The sequence below is a fragment of the Mesitornis unicolor genome, unplaced genomic scaffold, assembly GCF_000695765.1.
Source record: "Mesitornis unicolor isolate BGI_N332 unplaced genomic scaffold, ASM69576v1 scaffold2409, whole genome shotgun sequence".
Taxonomy (NCBI): domain Eukaryota; kingdom Metazoa; phylum Chordata; class Aves; order Mesitornithiformes; family Mesitornithidae; genus Mesitornis; species Mesitornis unicolor.
In genome coordinates this window covers 29,172-40,432 of record NW_010205050.1, presented here as the reverse complement: position 1 = coordinate 40,432, position 11,261 = coordinate 29,172, and the positions used below count along the sequence as shown (strand labels likewise).

The 11,261-nt window shown below is 36.1% G+C and overlaps 1 protein-coding gene across 1 annotated transcript in view; it reads left to right on the top strand.

Annotated features, from left to right (window-relative positions):
- Positions 1 to 11,261, top strand: part of PCLO (piccolo presynaptic cytomatrix protein) — a gene marked incomplete at its 5' end in the record, with an annotated part of 60,848 nt that overhangs the window by 32,185 nt on the left and 17,402 nt on the right. The window lies entirely within an intron of this gene.

Sequence of the window (11,261 nt, the reverse complement as noted above, 5' to 3'; positions counted from 1 at the left end):
GAAATACAAACAGCTGGTTCTGTACATAATGCAAGTTCTGTAATACTTATGGAAAGGTTCTTCACTTTTGTTTATGGCCTTATCAAAGATCTGTGAACATAAATACTGTCATCTGAAAATGAAGTAAAATATCATTTAAGTTTCTGCCTCAATGGCTTAGAAATTAAATAACAGCAGTCTTCACCACGGAAGTTGACTTGATGATCTCTGTCTTAGTCTGTCCAAGGCTCTAAAGTCAGTGCATGATTGATGCTAAACAATAACCTTTTGTCGGTCTTAGCTCAGAGGCAAATAAATCAGTGGATAATAAGCCAGAGAGTCTTTAACCATCAACTTTGATGCAGAGTCAAAATATTTCAGCCAAGTGATGCTGTTTTGGTTACCTTAAATAAATACCAAAAATACTCATAATTTGCAGAATAAGAAATAAAAATAATTTTATTAAGTTTGTCATTTAGATCTAGGTGCGTAACTTAAAAACAGTGAGAACAACACATAAAAACAAAACAGAAGAGAATCAACCCAAATGTGTATTCATCTTGTAAACATCTTTTACAGTTTATTTCTTATGTTTCTATAGTAAAACTCACTTTACATTGCATGTTTAGGGGAATTGGTGTAGTCTATATGCATGTAATCGAGTAGAGCTACTTTTTTTTTTGATTTATTTTGACCTATAACATTGCTGGACAAATAATGGTTTGGAACAAGAATAACAGGGTCTCTGAAAATGAGGGGGAAAAATATAACCTTTCTCCTTCTGTGTCTGTAGTAAAAATATATCCTAGATTCCAGGTCAACCATAAGAATTTTCCTTTTTATGTGGTGTCTTGAAACATCACAGCTGGTTTAAGTTCTTTTTGATACAAAAGTGGGTTTAGAAACTGCAAATGGCATATCTTTCACAGTAACGTCTGGTTCTTCTGCTGCCTTTTCTTTATTTCTAACTTCATTAGTGTTTAAAAGTAAGCTTACCCAATTTCTGTCTTCCTGTCCTGCTTATCACAGTAAGAAGAAGTGGAAAGAGGAAGGTCATGATTCTAATATAATATAATTGCTATTAAAATAGTAGGAAGAAAATTCATTAAAGGTTACTGCCTTCTTCTTCCTCAACCCTACACAGTTGGATTAAATATCACATTGCCTGCAAGGCTGTAATCTGATTGGAATTACCCAGGAGGGGAACACTACCTTTTCAGAAAATGAATCTAGATTTCAGTGTTGGTCACTAAAACCATATTAATAATTATTAAAACAATCAGGTATAAAAATTATATCCATTTATACTTAAAAAAAGAAAATATGGAGTTTGTTCTAAAAATCAGGACTTTCTCCCAGTTTTATTCACAGTTGAGCTAATCAAGACTGAGTTGAGCATCTTGACTGGATTTTTGTTATCAACTGGTGGTGATGTCCAGTTTGATTTTAAATGCTCTCATATGATGAGACATTTGCCACTTCTCTTCCCCAACTTCATGGATTAAATCTGGTGTAATATCAACAGACTGTAAAATACATATATATATAAAAAAAACAAACAAAAAAACCACAGAAAAAAGTAAGCTTCAAAAAACTGCCTTTCAAAAGACTTTGTTGTTTGAAAAAAAAAGAGTTATAAATTTAAATAGATAACAGTGAAAGCTGTTTTTTTTTTTCCATTAGAAGAGGTTCTGGTTTGTATTAGTATCGCTTATTTCTGTACATATTTATTCAAGTATTAATACCTTTGAAAAGTTGGGTTTTTGAATGTTTCGGATGGGGTGGGAGAAGAGGTAATTTGATTTTGTTTAACTTATGTGACTTGGAAATGGGTTTATATCAAACTGGAAATGCTATTCTTATATGAGAATAAGAATAGGAAAATAGGGGTTTGTGTGGTCTGGCTAGTACACCGTCTCACCGTAGAAGAAGTGTAATGGAAAATCTGGACATACTGTGAGTGGTTTTCACACTTCAAGAATTTAGCCATCTGTGGCAGATGATCTACTCTGTGTGTTTGTTGTCAGTTCAGTTACATTGCTTTAAAAAGGGAGAGGATTGGGTTGGCTGGAAACTTCTTGAGAGACCAAGAGAGAGAGATTGCTCCTGCCTTCGAAGCAACTGAGCATATTTTAAGGGGAGTTCTCTTGCTTCAGAACAAGAGGGATGGAGGGATGGTGGGAAACAAAAAAAGTATCAGGCAGAAGGAAGTTTCAGTGAGACTCTGAGAAAATGTGGAGAAAAAAGATGAATAGTCCCATAACCTGAGCTGATGGAGAAAACAGCTTGTCCATGCGAGTCAGAAGGGATTATGCAGAACTTGCTGCAGACCAGAAACCTTGTGAGTTGTTGGAATAGAGTGAGGCCTGGAAGCTGGGCGTCAGCACCAAGGAGAGTTTCACAAACCTACTTTTGTTTATATTCTGCCTCTTCTTTCTATTTTATCCTGATAGTGTTTAATACTGGAATTTTGACACCTGTGTGACCACCATGAAGGAGTATTGGTTCCTACAGAACTTGAAAGTCTTTACAGAGCTGTACATGGTACCAAAGCAGAGCAGGAAGTATGTTTTTTACAACAGAATATGTTGGATTGGTAAATTTTAAGGCACTTTGGGAAAAAGAGGGAAGATCTGATGCAGGTCGCAGCGATGTGGGTGAAGTTACGGCTGAGCAGGAAAGACAAAGAGAAGGCTTAGCTGTGATGCTTATAGAAAGGCCTGAATTAAGCAGTTAGGCCCTTGGTGAGTTTGTCTTATCCATGCCTTTACAGCAGGAGTTACATGGCCATTGTTCCCCAGCATGAACCACATTTTAGAGAAAATGATTAATCAGGGCTCTGCTCACTCTGCCACCTTTAATCTTAGACCAGGGAAGCAAAACATCATGAGTGCAGAATGAAATAAATACTGCCTGAACGATCAAACTGAGCCAAGCCCAGAACCTTTAATTGCTGAGGAGAGGTGTCTATTTCTGAAGAGTTGCAGAAGTGGCGAGATTCCTATACAGAGAAAAGGATTAAAACTGCTACCAGACAGATCCTGCATGAGGGGCCAAAAGCAGGAGTTCAGACTGCTGCAGTTGCTAGGAGTGGGACTGACCTCCTCTGTCTTGAGACATTTACAGGTGATATTTGTGCTACATGTGGCTGTTTCTACAGTCAGTAAAATGGATATGATTATGGAGTGAGCTGAAGAAAAATTGCCCTTCCTTTCAGTTCAGTAGTCTGGAGGACTAGCTCAGATCAGCTCTGTACATGGTCTCTGTGCTTGAGCAGATGAATCCTCACTCTTGCGAATAAACAAGGGCTGTGGCACAGCATGTAGAGTCTCATCAGCTGCCCGTCTTTGGAGGAAGTCAGTAGTGGAGGAGAGGCAGAAAAAGCCAAGATTTTCTCACACCTTTTTTGTTTGGTTGTGTTTTTACCTGTAAAACAAGATTAATATTTCCTTTCTTTCAGAGATAGAGGGGGTTTCGGTGTTTTTTAAATTGAAGCTGAAAGTTTGCAAAGTAGTCTGATATCAGTTGAAAACAGATGGTGTTAATTCAGCATATGCATATCCTACTGATAAGTATAAACTGTTCTGAATTTTTCTCACCAGTGTTTTTTGGATAGGATTTTCAGTTAGACTGCAAAGGAAGAGAAATTGAAGTATGTTCTGGTTGACTGGGAAAAGACTTTATAATCCTGTAAAATTTGCCATACATGAGAACTGAGTTTCCAGTAAACTTTATTATCCTGACTGAAGGGAATGACATATTATGATTTATGTGTTACATGATGAGAAACAGTGTATTATTTATTACTATGAGTGAATGAGCCCAAACTAAGGATGTTGTGTTATATACAAAAAGATTTATTCCAAGGACTTCAGCATTCCAAGATGAGGATGACTGATGCCTTTTTGTACTGCCACAAATAGCTTCATGATCAACTAATCCCAAACTATTAATACTTTAGCACAATATCCTTTAATATAACTGTTTTGAATTATCAATGGCAGAATCACATCACCTCTGTGTCAGGATATATTACTGAGGTACAGTTCTGTGTCATTACTTAGTTAAATCCAAAGCTAGGCTGTGATGGAGCCAGGGTGCTTCATAAGCAAACAGTATTTGTATCTTAGACAAGCAGAGGTGTTGAATGGTCCATCCATCCCTAGAACTTTGGATAACTTTCCACAGGTTAGGCTAAGAAGTTCTGAGTATCTACAGCTCTGCATTTATGTAAAATGCCTCTTAGACTGTCAGCGAAACAATAGAAGCGGGGAAAGAGTGATGATCGATTAAGAAACTATTTTATACTGTAATATACTATGTTATAGTACAGTACATAGTCGCCATGAGGTAAATCCATTGGATGCTTTTGTCTTTTAAACAAAAATTGGACTATCTTCTCAGCATTCACAAGTAATTTACAAATGAGGAAAGATTTTAATTCGCAGACAAAAGTATTTATACTGAATTCTTCATCAAATTAAGGCTCTGGTCCTGGACTAGGGCTATAGTACTATAGCACTTAAAGTACTAACTGGACTTGACTAAGGACAATACTGTTGCAGTGGGAGAATACTTTTTTCTTTCTGTGAAGTCCCTTGATATTTTTTAATGTACTGATACATAAATAAAATAATGAAGAATGTTTAACATATTTTAGTGCGAGGCATACAAAGACAAACGTAGTAAACATCAGTAGGTATTGCCTATATAGCAGTATCTATTTCCTATGATGTTTTTAGCTGTTTATGGCAAAGTATAAAATCTGTGTTTGTCAATTCTGACTGTGTTCTTCTCTTCTGAGGACAGGGTTTTTCCCTTTGCACTTCCCCTTCCTTTTTCCTTTTCTTTTTTTTCTCTTTCAGAGATTGAATAATGGGAAAAATATTGAGTCTATTTTGAGCTCAAGTTTGACAATTTGTCTCTTTCTGTTAGCTTGACAGATGCCCATTGTCTGAATCATTCTGCCAGAGATCTTTTCACCATTGTAAAGTAACTGAGATACAATGTAATTGTATATACATTTAATATATTTGGACAACAAATCTCTCATATCATTGTATCCCAGAATTTTGCAAAGACAAGTAGTATGATTACACAGGTAAATAGCCAATAAGAGCAGAGGCAAAAAGAAATTAAGAATAAAAAATGAAAATAATTGTTATCGGGAGAGTCTTGAAGATTATGTTACTTTGTGAGATAGCGAGAAATGTTTTCCTTTTGCATGAGACATAAGCTATGGAAGAAAAAAAAAATTGAGCAATACTGAATTGTACTGAGGGGAATAGGTAAAGAGACTGCCGTGTCTTCAGTGAGCAGAAAAATCAAACAGTATAGATATTGTTTGGAGATACTAGCTGAGGAAATGAAAACATAGGCTTGTTAATACTGTGTATATTGTCTAAAATCAGTTACATGCACACCTATGAAGTATTGTTCCAGTTACAATATTTAAAGTCAAAGTTTCAAAACTTTGGATTTCATTCTTCTCACAAACTGATTTCCCACTGATGTATTTCTCATTATTTAAACTGCTATTTTTCATTTTTACCAGTATAAATTGAGGAGAGAATTGCCCCATTGCAAAAGTTGTCAGTCCTGTTCCAAATGAATCACAGATTGGTTAGTCTGTGTAAAACTCCCTCCTCTATGCAGATGACGGACAACAACTATTATGCCTGCTCACATAAAGTAGATGAAATGTAGGTTTAGATCCCTTTGAAAATCACTGTGTAAGGGCCAGATCTGTCTAGTGTACATATCAAATTTCCATTGAATTTCTACTTTCTCTTCCCGAGATCAAAAGCAGCATATGGCCTTTTATGTGTTTAAATGAGAAAAGAAGTTGATATCTCATGTCACGTCAGCTGTTAGGAAGTACGCTGTGCTGTTCCCCTTGCATTTGAAGTGAAAATGGCAATTTCAAACAATTTCACAGAGAAAATTAAAGGTGTGAGAGGATGGAAAATACAGAAGTGCTCACCTGAGGAATGAGTGACTGGCTGACACAAGTGAAAGCACAAAAACTCTGAAAAATGCTTATTGTTTTCGAATAGACTATTTCTAAAAAAATTATATTGGCTTTAACAGAAGAGAAACTTATCTTTACAGAGCCTCCAAAGGAGTGGGGGAAAAAAAAACACCACAAAAAACCAAAAAAAAACTATGAGAAAATCACACTGACTGGCATCTCAGTGCTGCTGTGTAGTGATTTAGAAACTAGTTTTCTGCCTGACTGCTCAGACCCCAGAGCAAAATACTTGCAGAAAAGAAAAGAAAAAGGCAAGAGTTGCATTAAAGGAAAGCTCTAGTATATTACTTATGAAGCAGGGTATTTCCCTCCCATAACCAAGGCCAAATTCAGCTCATCAAATTAATCTTCCACTACCCTTGCCAGCAATGGCACACAAGCCAAGGCAGTACAGGTTGGCTGATGGTTAGAATTTATTCAGAGTACGTATTACTCCATTCTTAGCACTGCTGATGAGACTAGCTTTTATAAATACGTATTTGAATATTTTTTCCGTACCATGCACGATTCATTTGCTTCCCTTTACCTGCTGGCTTCAGAGGTGGCTTCCCAAGCTCTGTGGTTCTTCCTGCCATAGAAGTGATCCTGTGCCAGACTTAGCCAATGGAAAGAAGTTTCTCAATAGTCTTGCTTTAATGTGTGTTACCAAGGGTTAACGAAACTGATCCCCTCTACTTACTGGTTACCACATAATAGATATTAAGTCCAGAAGAGTCCACAAAAACTTACATGAGAAACTACTTATTTACACAGGACAAGCTACAAAACATTATTCAGTATCTCTGTCTGCATCCTACAAGAAGATGCAGTTAAGGAGGAGGTTCTCCTCCCCCTCTACTCTGCCCTGGTGAGACTGCATCTGGAATATTGCGTCCAGTTCTGGGCCCCTCAGTTCAAGAAGGACAGGGAACTGCTGGAGAGAGTCCAGCGTAGGGCTACAAAGATGATTAAAGGAGTGGAGCATCTCCCTTATGTGGAAAGGCTGAGGGAGCCTTTAGTTTGCAGAAGAGGAGACTGAGGGGAGACCTCATTAAGGTTTATAAATATATAGAGATTGAGTGTCTCGAGGATGGAGCCAGGCTCTTCTCGGTGACAAACATCTCTCAAACTGATGCTAGTCGTAAGTTTGCTGAGCAACTTATTGACTGCATAGTCCTTGCTTGAAAACAAAAAGTATTATTTGCATTGTTTTTCTGATAATCAGGGTACTGCAGACTTTCTGCTGACATTTCAAGTCCGTTGCAAGTCAATATTGGATGCTTCAGGAAACCTTACCCTGCAGAGGGTAAGGCTTTGTTTCTCTAAAGTACAGAACAGGCTTTCCACCATGCTGTTGAGTCCTCTAAAGATTGTGGCAAAGAAGTGGCTTCAGCTATGACCCACTTCACCTTTGCTTTTTCATAGCATCACAGGCTGTAAGTAGCCTGACATCACTGTATCTATTACATAGACAATCTAGTAGTTGCAAACTCTAGTAAGGATGCTGTCATTACAATTGTAATTGGTTTGCGCATATGTATATGCATATAGGTACACATATTGTGTACATTGTTTGTAGGATTTGCCCCTACTTAAAATAAAAAGCTGTATAAATATGAGTCTATTTTGTCAACTCTAAAGAGGACTGAAGAAGTAGTTTGTTTGTGGTGCAATCACAGAGAATTATAAAAGAACCCTGAATAATGAAGGCTTCATATTTGCTACTAAAATCCAAAATATTCAAGAAGTATTTAAGAGTTAAATGCCGAAGTCTGAAAGCTCAATTCTTTGAGCAAATTAAGCTAGTACTCAATCATGGCTAGATGAATGCAGAGAGAAGAGGATGCAAGTACAGCACTATATCACATCCAAACAAATTCAGTTGAGAAGAGGAGGAGAGAGATTCAGTAACTAGAGTCAAACACACAATTTAGAGGTAGAAATTCATAATAGATCTCCTGAGCCATTCAGTCCCCCAAAATAAACTATCTCTTTAAAACAGATAAAAAGCAGTAGAACATATGAGTATTTCCTCATGCTTGACTGATTCTTGTAGTGGGTTGGAGTCTTTCTGTCCTTGTCAGCAATACCATCAAATTGGAGGAGACAAATGTAGGGAGAAATAAAGTATTTTCACAAAGATTTACAAGGAATAGGATGCTCATCTCAAAGGAATTATTCTAGTCACCATGCAATTTAACAGGGTTCACAAGCCTTTGTCCAGGTGACCTCTGAAAATTAAAACTCAGGAGATAAACCATGCCAAGACTAATATGTATTGGCAAGGCAAAAAAGGAATGTTTTGCTAAATCTGTTTGCACGGGACCTTTAGCTCAGTGTTTTGAGTTCCTCACTGTGATGTTATCTTGTCATTGAACTGCAAGGCTGAGGGGTGTGTTCTTCTAACTTTATTATCAAAATGTTCTTAAGCTTAAAAATTGGTGGAGGGAGGAGAAGATTGTTTCTTCCTCATTTCTTTATTCTGTAGTTTTGGAAAGAACATATCTACATATCTGTAGCTTTATCTCAAGCACAAGTTTTGGACTTTTTTTTGGCAAGGTCCACTTTGCCTCAGAAGCAGATCTGATTGCCATTATGTCCATCCTGAAGATCCCAGACTAGTGTGAAACAAGAAGCAGAATAATTTACTTCTAATTCTTGAATTTTACAGTCAGCATTCAGAGTGGCCATCTACTAAACACAGAATGAGTTTTAGAAATTAGTGAGGGTGATAGTAGATAGCTAGAAGTAAATGGATTAGAACGAGGAAGATGGAAAATATGATAAAATATAATAGAAAACTTCATGGCTTATTCAGTCAGAGAGCTTGCTAAGGTCACCTGTCTGATGTCTAACATAAGCTTTAACCAGTAACCAGGCCTAAGAGTGCCTGCCCATATTTGATAGGTTTGTTTGGCTCCAGAATAGTCTCATGAAGGTTTCTGTCTTTGGATAGTTTTAAACTAAAATGAGCATAATGTTATAAATATGTTACAGGGACCAAAACTAGCAGGCTATGGCAAGACCGCACAATTACTCCTTTCTACTTTCAATTCTTTGTGATAAAGAGATTAGAATTTGGTAAAGATCAGCTCTAGCTTTTTTTTTTTTTTTTACTTGCTCGTTAACAAATTAAAAGGAAATGTAAAAACTAAATTTGACAGCTACACTAAAGTTATTTGCTGAAATACTGCAGCTGAACTTCCTTTTGATCTACTAATGCAGTTCCCAGGTAGCACGCTAACATAACTGATCATGAGCCCATCCAAGAAGAAGAAAAAAACCCCACACATTTTATTACAGCACTAAAATAAATGTATTTTTTCTTATACCAATATAAGTATCAATTAAAAATAATTAAGTCTTGCCTGTTGTGAGAATAGCAGCTGAGAACTAGAGGTTATCAGTACTTTTGCAATAGCAAGGGATACATCTTCCTGTAGTGTCTATTAGTCTGAGTTTCTTTCTATGTAGATAAAGATACAAAACAAAAATACATTTGGAGTTTTTTTCAATAAAATGCATTATAAGCTGATTCTGGGATTTATTCATTCTCAACTTAACTGTCATCTGAAAATAATAATTCCATAAGGTTTTGTAGACCTTTTAATGAGTGTGTTATTAATAGCTCTTTCCCAATACCAGTGACCATCTGTGACTGCTTCACCATCTGTGATTGCTGTCTCAGTTTGGGAGGGGGAGATAACGGTAGTATTGCACTGAATTTGCCGTATAAATTAATAGCCAACTAGAACTATGGTAGATGATTAATTTGTCTTTGATATTAAGTTCACACTGAGCAAAAGAAGAATTAGTTTATTTGATTTGTTGGCACAACATGGGTTTGGGAAATGGCCATGGAAAGCTGAAAACAAAATTAAGTTGCATTTATTGAAATCTGAAACATGCAAAAGTTGATGGAATTTAGATGAAGAGGATGAAATGAGCTTAAATGACACTTGAAAAGGTAGTCACTGTTTCTTTAAAGATCTGTGACAAATTATGTGTTGATTTTCATGATTTGCTAAGGTTAGGTAACAGGAGCAGCAAAAGAGAGTTGTCAACATTTTTAAATACTTTTACAATTTATCACATATTAGAATAAACAGAGAAAAATGGGGATTTACAAACTCATAATTAAAATTAATCATGTTGTCTTCTTATCTGAGTGAAGTAGTATTTATTTCAGAATAAATTCCATTTTTAATTAATAACAGTTATTGCTTACTAAAGTGCTGTCCTTGCCTGAGAGAGAAGAGTCAAGTGGGTTAATATTCTTTTTACTTCCCTTATTAAACCATGCTAAAGTGTTTCCATATTTTGCTCTTAACACTGCTGCATTCTGTAATGGTTGAGGCAGTTATTTTTAGTGTATGTGTATATATCAATGCCTTTTCCTTTACTAAGGCAAAATTTGTAAGAAGCTGTTGGGGAGATAGGATACAATTTCAGAATCATTCAAGTCCCACTTCTTAATGTATCTACATTGTGAGGGAGAATAAATTTACTTCAAAACCACAAAGAACTTTTCAAAACATCTAGTAATTTAGGGTGTGATTTAGATGGCATCTAACCAGTTGCATTGTCTGCTTTGCTAGTTGATGAAGAGAGATAGGCACCTCCAAAGAATGACTCATCAGCCTAAGGTAGATACATCTAGATCAGGATGAATCACCCTTCTACCATTAACTGTGGGGAAGTCTGGACATCTGAACTGAACTAAATTCCTATATTTTTACACTGCTTAACTTGTTAAAGTTTTAAACTCTAGCTTTGGAACTGGAACAAATTTCATTTCAGAAAGTCTTCAATGAATTGAAGAAAGTGAATACCACTTTTGTAAAGCACAAGAATCTTACCTGAAAAAAATGTATGTAGCAGCAGAAGTGAGGCAAAAATTACAAGATTAGCTAGGAACTACCTTTTTGTACCAAATGTGCTGGCACTAGAAAGTCCTGCTTTGGTGTCTAGGTTTCAGTACAAGTTATAGCTGCTTAGTATGTGCTCAGGGTCTAGCTCTAAGAAACTTCTATTCAGTTGAGAGAAACTCTCAGAAACTTCTATTCAGTTGTACAGATTATACATGTATTTATATATGAAGGTATACATAGGTACATTTATATTTATACATATATTTTTTCTATTAAATGTTACATAAAAGGAACATGTGTAGGTCTATACATATACCCCCCTCACACACACTTGCACCATATATGTTTATGTATAAGCATTGAAGAAATTTTTAAAAAACACTTTTAAATTAAGTCACTTC